The sequence below is a fragment of the Cuculus canorus genome, chromosome 2, assembly GCF_017976375.1.
Source record: "Cuculus canorus isolate bCucCan1 chromosome 2, bCucCan1.pri, whole genome shotgun sequence".
NCBI lineage: Eukaryota > Metazoa > Chordata > Aves > Cuculiformes > Cuculidae > Cuculus > Cuculus canorus.
This window is the reverse complement of record NC_071402.1, coordinates 31992406-32003222: the sequence shown is the minus strand read 5'-3', so window position 1 is coordinate 32003222 and position 10817 is coordinate 31992406. Positions and strand designations below refer to the sequence as shown.

Below are 10817 nucleotides of genomic sequence, written 5' to 3'. Positions count from 1 at the left end.
CTAGTGATTCTATGATTCTATGATTCTTACTCTTCCACAGATTGGTGGAAAAGTACGCTACTTATTTAGTGGATTGTGTTAGGAGTTGCTGAACCGTGTAGTCAAGAGAAGAGAGGCAATCGTGTTTCCATTTTCCTATATCTAGTCAGTAGCAAGTCAGAGCACGTGTTCCTAATAGGCACACACACACACTATGTATGTATACACAAATAGATTTATATAAATATGCACACGGCCAACCACAAACAACAACATAAACATAAAAACTCAAGTAAACACAGATGGCATGAATGGTATAATCTTGCCCTCCTCTCTGGCATGGGTGCCTGTGATGTGAGGTGTGACTTGACGCTGGCACTTACACCCTATACACACGCATGCACACAGAACAGGCAGTCTTCTCAACCAGTAAAAGAGTGAAAAATAGAGTCTAGTGAGAAGACTGATCAGGCGCAGGGCAGAGCCAGACAAGCCTGTTTACACAGGACTAGCCTTATTTACCTCCTCATCCCACTATTTTCCCACACTTGTTCATTCCCCTATCACCTTAATCCCTTCCTTTCCCTGACATTAGTTCTTGCCTTAAACATTCCATAATAAGCCTTGTACTATTACCCAATCCCTGGGCAGGGGCTCACATCTCTGACCCGGTTATTTGGGCTTCCCCCACTTGCCCCTGAACTCCTCTGCATATGTGGAGATGAGCCTTTAATCACCTCACCTAACAGACAGTAAACAGAGATTAAATATCACTGTTGAAATGCTGCCAGTGCTGCACATTCAGGTCTGCAATGTCAATCAGCAGAAGAGGTTTAAGGCAGGGAGTAAACAAGAGCAACCCAAAATTTCTGTAGCTGTAGGACTGCACAGGTACAGGGAATCAAGTCAGACACTGGCACAGTTGAAAGCCTTAACATAACCGCTATAAAAATAAACACAATGAATTTCCAATGGGGAAGTCATGCTCAGAGTTTTATATTTCTTCTGAGAAACAGACTAAAATCCTTACCCTTAATGAGAGTCTTCTCCCCTTTTCTGCACTCCCCTACCACTACAGACAACCTTGCAAGCTATAATACCCAGTCCACTGAAGCAGCTTTCCTCCTGTTTCAGACCTCAGCACCAGCATTGCCAACTGGGATCTACTCTAAAACCTTGCTGAGGCGCCACTTGGCTACCAGGTCAACAGAGCTGGCACAGTGGCTTGGAAACACCCATGCTCACAACATTTGTGTTTCCCTGAGAGCCCATCCAGCAGAACTTTTCTCGACCAGACACAACCCTGCTTTGCTCGTGAAATACGAATAGCCCTCAGACCACAATAATTTGGTGACACTTGTATTTATCTGAACCAGACAGGCCGGCGTTCTTTATTCAGCAACCTAGCCATGCTTGCCCTGCACATGGCATGGGTTTGGGGGAATCTTTCTGATACAGGCATTTTGGCTTGTATTAGAAACAGTGTGGCCAGCAGATCCAGGAGGTGATTCTGCCTCTGTACTTGGCATTGGTGAGGCTGAACCTTGAATACTGTGTTTGGTTTTAGGCCCCTCACTACAAGAAGGATGTTAAGTTTCTGGAGCGCATCCAGAGAAGAGCAACAAAGCTGGTGAAGGGTCTGGAGAACAACAATGGCTGAGGGAACTGGGGTTGTTTAGCCTGGAGAAGAGGAGGCTGAGGGGTGACCTTATCACTGTCTACAACTACCTGAAAGGAGGTTGTAGAGAGGTGGATACTGGCCTCTTCTCCCAAGTGGCAGGTGACAGGACAAGGGGGAACGGCATCAAGCTGCATCAGGGGAGGTTCAGATTGGACACTGGGAAAAGATTTTTCACCAAAAGGGTCATTGGGCGCTTGAACAGGCTGCCCAGGGAGGTGGTTGAGTCACCATTCCTGAAGGTGTTTAAAGGATGGGTAGATGAGGAATATGGTTTAGTGGCAGATAGAAATGGCTAGACTCGATGATCTTCACAGTCTTTTCCAACCTGATGATGCTATGATTGTAATCTGTGACACGAATCCAGCCTTCTTCACGAGCCCGTCAGGTTCCCCGCACACACACACTGCACTCTGTAACAAAAATAGCCGTGCTGCCTACTGGTGGATCTTAAAAATATCAGGACGCCCTTGGCGAGGGAGAAGCGCGTCCCGGTGACCTTGAAGGCAGTGCCTTTCCTCTCCCCTCCCGGAGCAGGAGCCGAAGGAACAGCTGCCTATTCCCGGGACGAGCCAGCGCAGCGCTTGCGCGCCCCGAGCCCGGCGGGGAAGGAGGCGAGCGGGGCGCCCACACGCCAGCACGAGGGATTACAGCGGATTTTCCTTCCAAAACAGAGAGACACACAAAGCGGGGAGGCTGTCCTCGGGCTCCGTCGTCGCAGCGCTGCAGGAGCCGGCTCAGCCCGGTACGGCCGGGGCGGCCTCGGTGCGGGGGCTGCGGAGGAGGAGGAAGAGGTGCCTCCCCCCTCCTCTCCGCGTCGGGAGCGGAGCGCGGCGGCCCGGGGAGGGGGCGGGGAGGATGACTTCATGCCGCCGGAGCGCCGTGAATTTCGGAGCAGCAGCTGCCGCCGCCGGGATGTGGGGGTGAAGAGGCAACGCCGGCGGCTCGGGGGAGGGCAGCGCGCTGCGCCGGGGGCTCCGCGCTACGAGCGGCGGGGAGGGAGGAGGATGCGCTGAGCCGGTCGCTTGGGAAGGTGAGTGGGGGGGGGGGGGGGGGGTCGCTCCAAGCTCCGGGAAGGCCGGGAGCTGCGGGAGCCTCGACGCGTCGCTGCCTGCCCGCCCTCCTCTTCTCGTGGTTTTCCTGCAAAAAAGGAAAGGCTGCCCCTTTCGGAGCGTTGCGCGTTATCTCTCGTTGCCGGGATGTGCGGTGGCTCGGCGCCATCCCGGGCGGCTTTTCTGTGCCCTTGTCAAAAGGGAGATTCCCTTGGCCGGGAGGGAAAGGGGGGAGGAGCGGGGAGCGCTGCGACAGGTACAGGGCCGCTCTCCGCAACCCCGCAAGTCCGCATCCCACAACCCGGCATCCCGCAACCCAGCAACCCGGCATCCCGCATCCCACAACCCGGCATCCCGCATCCCACAACCCGGCATCCCGCAACCCAGCAACCCGGCATCCCGCAACCCAGCAACCCGGCATTCCGCAACCCAGCAACCTGGCATCCCGCATCCTCGCAACCCCGCATCCTCGCAACCCCGCATCCTCGCGACCCCACATCCCCACAAGCCCTGCAGCCCCGCAGTCCCGCAAGCCGCGCAGCCTCACAACCTTTCTCCCCACAGCTCTGTTCTCTGCAACCCCGCATGCCCTGCAAACCCTGCATCCCTGGAAGCCCCCCATGCCCCGCAACCCCACGATTCTGCTCCCCATAACCCCACATCCCACCCACAGCCCCGCAAGCCCGCATCCCGCCCGCTCCCTGCGGCCCCGCGCCGTCCCACCGGCAGTGGGGAAGACATCTTGAGGCAGAAGGGATCCAGGGCAATGGAAACAAAAAGGGTATCACCCCACTTACATCCCTAGATTTGGAAGTCACTTGGGAAGGTAAAGGGGGCGTAGGAGTTGGAGAACCAGCCCTTATACCGAAATGGATTCTGTTGGCTTCTTCGAGGCCTTCTTTCTGTGGTTTGTTCCTTTTAACATTTTTATCATAGAATTGTTTGGGTAGAGGGACCTTAAAGATCATCTGTTTCCAACCCCCCTGGTTGGAAAGGGCAGGGACACCTCCCACTGGATCAGGCTGCCCAAGGCCCCGTCCAACCTGGCCTTGGAACAAACAAAATAGCGGCAAAATTCAAATGCCCCTTTTTGCTAAATGGAAGAATTGTCAAGTTGCTCTTCTGTCACTTCTTACGCATCTTCTGTGGAAGAAAAACTATGTGCAGCATTGTAGCTTGGCCGTTGACATTGCACGCTGTTTGGGGTACGTACGCAGCTGTTAACATTAGATGAACAGTCTCTTAGAATTGAGTAGAAGGGAAAAATATGCTTGGCCTATGCCTTTATCTGACATGTTGGTGATTTGAGGCTTTGTTTTTACTTTCTTCTGCTCCAAATAAGGTTGCTCTAAAGCAGGCATGTCAATGCAGGAGAATAGGGTTGGCATGCAGAGGCAGATCATCAGAATGAGCACTATCAGCATACAGTAATGGTTAATAACTCCGTGGTTTGATTTGAGAGCGGAAACAATGATTGTGCCTCTGGGATGAAAATTATAGGGTATTAATTTGTTCTTAATGAGAGAAGGAACCAGGATATTGGAAGCTGAAGGTTATTTTATTCAATGTCTGTCTACTTGTATGTTCATCTTAAAGGATACTGTTATCCTACGTGTCCATAGAGCAGCTCACACAGTTGTTTGATCTCCAGTTGTGGTTGAAGCCTCTGGTCGTGATGCTGCAGTGACAGAAGTAATGCTTAGGGCGGTAACAGGTAGTTGGTGGGTCTGGTGTCGTTATTTTTGGGAAACGGTTTAAATACGTTTACTTTTTCCTGTAGAACACTTGGGAGTCTGAGTTACAACATCTCTACTGTTTTTTACTCTCTAGAAGAGAGCGCAGCTGGCTGTCTCAGGGCATGAATGTTGTGGTCATTTGCTGATTTCTCCTCTAATTACCATTTGCTGTAAAAACAAGCTATTGCTAAGTTCAGATGTTTCTCATGTTAGTCCAGCCATTCTATATAAGATAATTTTTTTTCACTGAGGCTCGTATGAGTAATGTTGTTGTAAGTACAGGGTAGTATGAGTTTTCGCTAATGTTGACACAATGCTAGCACAGTAAGTTTTGCTCTTTATGCCTCCAGGCAAACCTGAATAATATTTCAAAAGACCGCTTGTTAACAAATATTGAAACTGTGGTGGCAGAGATGAAGGAGTATTTGACCAAGAGTCATGGCAGATGTGAATGTGCATCTGGTTGGTTTGACACTGAAAACATGAATTGCTTTTGTTTTTATCTTATGTGTACTCCAAAGACAGGTGGTATAATCGTGCAAAATGCAAGAGTGCACGTGCACAAATCCACGGAAAAGAAGTATATCTAATTATCAGTGTGAATTTAGTTAAATGGTATAACTGATGTAAATCCACTTCCTACAGACTCCTCTGCCTGAACTCCTCTTCATCCTTCTCTTACAGTAACTTCCATACCTGTGCCAGGGAAAGAAAGGCATTTGGGTTAGTCTGGGGCATCAGTCCCACTGACTGGAAGAACAGACTAGTTGGCCAGCTGGTTGGTGCCAGACAGACTGGGTAGCAGCTGACATTTAGCTGTCTTTTCCTCAGAGCTCTGCTGCTTTGGAACGCCTCATCTGGGTTAGTTTTTCAAATTTGTAAGAGCTTAATTATCTCTGAGATTTCTAGGCCACAGTCAGCCCTTGAACCGGCACGTTCGTTTAACCAAATTTATGAGTGGGGGCCGGATGGGTATGTTTGCATAAGGCTTGCTTCCTTAGGAGAACAAATTGGAAAACTAGTAACCTTGAGATCAGTTGAAGTTGTAGAGGTTTGATTTCTCTTGCAGTCCCTTCCAAGGGGTGAAATGAAACAGTTAAGTTAAAATGTATTCTCTTATTATGAGAATGTTTAAAGTTGATGTTTCTTAAGTGTTGTTTGAACTAACTGAAATAACTACATTCCAGAACAAGCATGTAATTTTTCAGTTATGTTGTTACTGGGCTTTGATTTGGATTATTTTCCCCAAATTCAAAATTCCTTAAAGGAAAGCTCGAGCAGGGTGTGAATGAACACATATTACACAGTGAACGTAAGGCTGTGTACTTCAGCATGTGCAAACAATCAAGAGTATTTTATCAGTAGTGGTACCATTTTCTTTCTTCTAACAAACAAATGTTTTGACACTTTCCAAATGCATGCCATATATGCGCATTAGCTAACATTTCTAGGTGAGAAAAAATTTCCGTGTGAGAAATAAATGCCAGGCATAAACTTAAACTTTGTCTCCTACTATGTGAATGGATTTCATATTGGACTCTTCTATGATTGTCAGTAGAATATCTTTACTTGAGTGCCCAGGGAGTAAATGCAGAGGTAGCAATTGTTGAGAAGGACTAAGAGCCTTATACATTTAGAGTATGTCAGTGGTGGGAACAAGACAGGCATTATTAACTACTCTTTTTTTCATGAATTTCACCTAATGAAGTAAGTCAGCACTTCACAACCAAGGTAATGAGCCCCTGGGCGTAATATCCAGAATATGGAGATAGAAGTACAGAGTTATGCATGCCTCTCACAAAAGCAAGCTGATTTAAGCCTTCCTCTTGAAGAGGACTGTTTGTGACAGCAACACAAACGCTAATCCATTTTTATGTATTAGTTTAATGAAGCATTGAGAGGCCAGTTTCGAGAAAGTCTTCATACTGTATACTCTTACAAAATCACTCTATTAAAACACCACTATAAAATAAAGCATCTGATTGTACAAGATCTGTATGCTTTCAGTATTTATCCCTGTCTATAAATATAAACATATCAGAGGAGAAAAATAACACAAAATGAATTCTTTCTTAGGAGAGTTGTCAGCCAAATGCCAGATCAAATAGTTTATTTTTTTTTTCCTTTTATTCTTACAGTAGAATCAGTAAGATACAATGTTTTTTTGGTTTTGGGTTGTTTTTTTTTTTGTCCTTCCATAACATACTGAAGATACATGGGGTTTCTGAGCTGGTCACATTTCTGCAGTGGTAAAATGATTCCAGGGTATCTCTGCCCTTCTTCCCTGAGTGACCCAAGTATAAAACGTGAACTCTGCAAAAGAGCTCCAGTGGAAGAATTTCCATGCCCGCTAGGGTGTAGTTCTCTCTAGTAGCATTTGTTTTGTTTTCTAACCTTTATTAAAATTAATTTAAAAATTGGCTGCATTGCTGTTCTTTGGGTTTATAGGACTCATGAGCAATTTAACCTGCCCTCTGTTCAGAAGTACTTCAAAGCAATTGGCTAGTCTTTGCACAGTTATGCATCGCTTTCTGCACTAATGTTCCAGTGATTCATCAGATATGATAGGCAAATAGGTCTAACTCCAACACAATTTTAGTTTCTCTTAGTTTGACTGCTCTTTTTGTCATATCTTTGTTCTAGCAACTATTCCAAGGACCCAAGGGTCTATCAAAGTTATCTTGCCAGTTGTCAGTTAGCCTGTAAAATGTGTTGCAGCTTTAACAAGATTATATGCATTTTAATATATCTATATAATTATATATATTATATAATATATATATTTGCTAACTATTCACTCATTTGCCTTCTACCTCCTACAGAATTTCCACTTACACATATGGTGAGCACATAACTGTGGTGAAACGATCTCACCACCTGTTGTTTTAAAATAGCACAGATGCTTATTAATGGTCCTTCCATGATACTGTTTATAGTACATGTTAAACCTCACTTAAAATACTGTGGATCATATTGGTAAAGGCTATTATTATTTCAGCAGCAGCATTAACTTGGTTCCTGTTCAGCATCTCTACTTAAGTTGTTGACTGTTCGTAGGCAGGAGAGAGGTAAACCTCATAGGAGAGTCAAAGCTGCGATGCTTAATGAGAAAGCTGTCAGTGGAGCCTGTACACCACAAGGTGTTCTGTGAACATGAGTTTGGGTAGCTGATGTACTTGAAGATCTGCAAAAAGAGTGCACAGATTCTCTGCACTCAGAAGTCTTGAGCTCAGCTGACGTGAACTTCTTCAGTCCACGGCTTGAAAGCAGTCTTCACACTTCAAAGAAAGGGATAATAAATAAAATAGCAGAACTTGAGCTTTGATCAAGACTGTCTTCTAATATGTGTTTCTCAAGGAAAATTCAGTTCTCAACTGACTAAACTAAATTTAGGTAAACAAATCTTCCATCATTTCCCTGGATTTTTTGTCTAGTCTAATGAGTGCCTTGGATTCTCAATTTGCTTTCAAAGAATTTCTAAAGTTCTGCCTGGTATTTCTGGTCTGTCACTCTAGATTTATCCATGATTGTATTTTTTTATCAGATTTGTTTAAAGTAGAAATTAAAAATATGTTTTTACTTCGTAAACACCTATCCACAAGCGGATCAAGAAAAATTCTTGATGTTAAGTGACAGTTCACTATCATGCTCACTTCACTGAGATATAAATTTAAAAAGGGCAGTTGGGATAAACAGACTCTGCTACTTTCAAACTTCCCAAAATGCTTGCTTGAAGCACAGAAGGTTCTTGATATCTGCATGTTGCTAGTGAAATTTCACAAAAAGGAACTATGAGGGGTGATCTTTTTTTATAATTAAATACGTATTCCTGTGGTGCATGACAAATGACATTCATTGGTTGAACTTAGCTGTAGCTAGTAAAGTAAAAAATAATTGTTCACTCTAGAACAGTGGTTGTCAAATGCTTGTTCAAACAGTATAGGATGGACAAAAGCCTCTTCTTATTCAGAAGATCTGTGTGGAATAACATCATAGACATAGCCTATAAGATTATAAATCTGCTATTAAAATAAGATCACTGGCAAAATTCCAGTAAAGAGTGCTTAGAGAAGTAATGCATAAATTAAATGGAATAATCATGTTTTGATACAGTCTCCCAATATTTGATGCTCACATTGATTAGGAGTTCTGTGAGTATAAAGTAATGTTTGCACTACTACATTTAATCCCAGGGTGCATTGTGTCCTCACTGAATGGTGTTTGGTTGATCTGTTTCATATTCTCAGTCTCCACAGGATCCTTTGGCAATTATATGATTCAGTGCAGGCAGAGTTGAAGAAAGTAAATCTTTTTGATTTGCCTTAAAATTTGTTGCCTAATGATTTAATTAGGGAGCTTTTAATTGTCATGATGTGCAAAATGTTAAACAATTTGTTTCCTTTTCAATTTCTTATGAGTCATGATTTCACATGCCTATCACATTTTCTTTTTCCTTAAGAACAGAGTTGTGTTGATCTGTTTTCTCCTCCTGCTTATATAGATGCTGATCCATATCTGATTGATTCTTTGTAACTTTTTTATATACCTCCTGCAAATTTTTTTTCTAATATGCAGTGGTCGGAACTTAGAAACTTCACTTAGTAGCATCATAATTTCTATTACTGTTCCATTTCTTTCCCAATTTTTTTTTTTTACTATGCCTATTTTTTTCCAGTTTACATTTCATTTGAGCTGATCTCTGGTGTCCCTGTTAGGTTCATTTTCCTTGTAGGATCAGTGCAATAATATGTTTGGATGACTGGAAGGAACTGGTACTATTAACAGAAGACTGAAATACCAGCAGCTGGATACCAAAAAATATGTATTTTAAATGTAAGAAAAATTAAATTGTAGCATAAAGCCTTGTAGAGCAAAAGAGATTCAGTAATAAACCCCCTTTGTTTTGTATTACTCTTGTTTTAAAGTAGTGGGATAATGGCAGCTTTACTGATTTGGGCTGTTGTTTGTAAGCTCAGACATGGCAAGCAGAAAATAAGAGAACAGGATTCGTTAATGCATATAGTAATTGGAGCATGTGGAAAAATTTCAGATGCTAAAAGGCGGGCATAATGTGAAACACTTTATTAAAAAAAACAAAACAAACTAAAAATAGACTGCTGCATCTTAAGTAACTGTTATTTGTAAGGACTCATGGAGTCAAAGCATGATGAGAGATATGAATGGAATATATATGAATATAGAAGCTGTATAACTTGAGAAAGAGACAGCTTATCAAAATTGTTTTCAGTACGCTTTAAAAGCCTAAGGAAACCACAGCTTTTTGTCTGTGAAGTAAGCCCATTTTGTCTTATATTTGTTTTATACAGGCTACTAGTGTTTACATTCAGTTCTTAGACAAATGCCAAAACCTTTTTCCAAGCAGAATATTTATTCTGAATAGGGAGACCTCTAAGTTATCCTGAATAACTAGAGGCCTTTTTGAACCCACTTTTTTTTTTTTGTTTTAATGTGTTTATTTGCCTGCAGGGAGTTCAGGTGTTCATCTGTTGAATGACAGCTATAACATTTTAAGATAGTAAAGAATTGTATAATGCTAATGTCATTCACTCTGAGCGACAATGTGCATAAATAATGCCACCACTGCTACGTGCCCTTTAAGAGTATATTTTTGTATCTATGTGGTACTAGTAGGGCCTGACTGGGGCAATGGCAATATTTTCTTGAATTTAATGAAAGCAAAACCACTTGTAAATGGTGAAAAACAGGTGCAAAGCCTTCACCCATCCCCAACACATGCACAGAGCATCTCCAGAACAAATAAAGTTTGAATGGGTATTTATAGAAGATGAATATGATAGCCATGCAGACAGAGAAACACAGATACCGTGTAAGAAATTTAAACGTGTAACTTTGCTTCCTCACCGATGCTTTAGTATCAATTATGTGTTCATGTAACAATAGGCTTTTAGTATATAGAAAACTAATAATGGGGAATGTTTTCATTAGCACATAAGGAAGGAATTGTATGCAGATGTTTTACAGAACAACTTTGCATGTTTATGCACTTGCTGTACAGACCAAAGAGCAAGAAGGATTTCTGTTACCCTCTTTTTCTCAAATACTGGGAAAATCTATTGTTTGTGTAGCACCTTTCATCATGGAAGACCTCAAAGCAATTTACAGCACTTCCATTTTTATTGACAGCGTTTTCAAGTAAGGGATGAAAGCTGTTACTTAAACATTGTTTTTCCCACAGTTGTATACCTGATAAGACTGCAGATCAGCGAGTTTATTTATGCTAATCTCCAGAAAAAGGTACTTATTTTTAATGAGAGCTGCAGCACACTGAACCATGCTATTTCCTTCCAAGCAGAAAATTTTCTTTCCTATCACTTTTGTGCCTCTTGGAAG

The 10817-nt window shown here is 42.9% G+C and overlaps 1 protein-coding gene across 2 annotated transcripts in view; it reads left to right on the top strand.

Annotated features, from left to right (window-relative positions):
- Positions 1-2164: 2164 nt before the first annotated feature.
- PKIA (cAMP-dependent protein kinase inhibitor alpha) overlaps positions 2165-10817 on the top strand; it is a 45301-nt gene continuing 36648 nt past the window's right edge. Inside the window, exon 1 of one of the 2 annotated variants that reach the window (XM_054057833.1) lies at positions 2165-2402. The gene's annotated coding sequence lies outside the window, so the exon portion shown is untranslated. Of the gene's footprint in view, positions 2403-2516; positions 2691-10817 lie in introns of those variants that run through there. The other variant, XM_054057828.1, reaches the window with a different exon arrangement.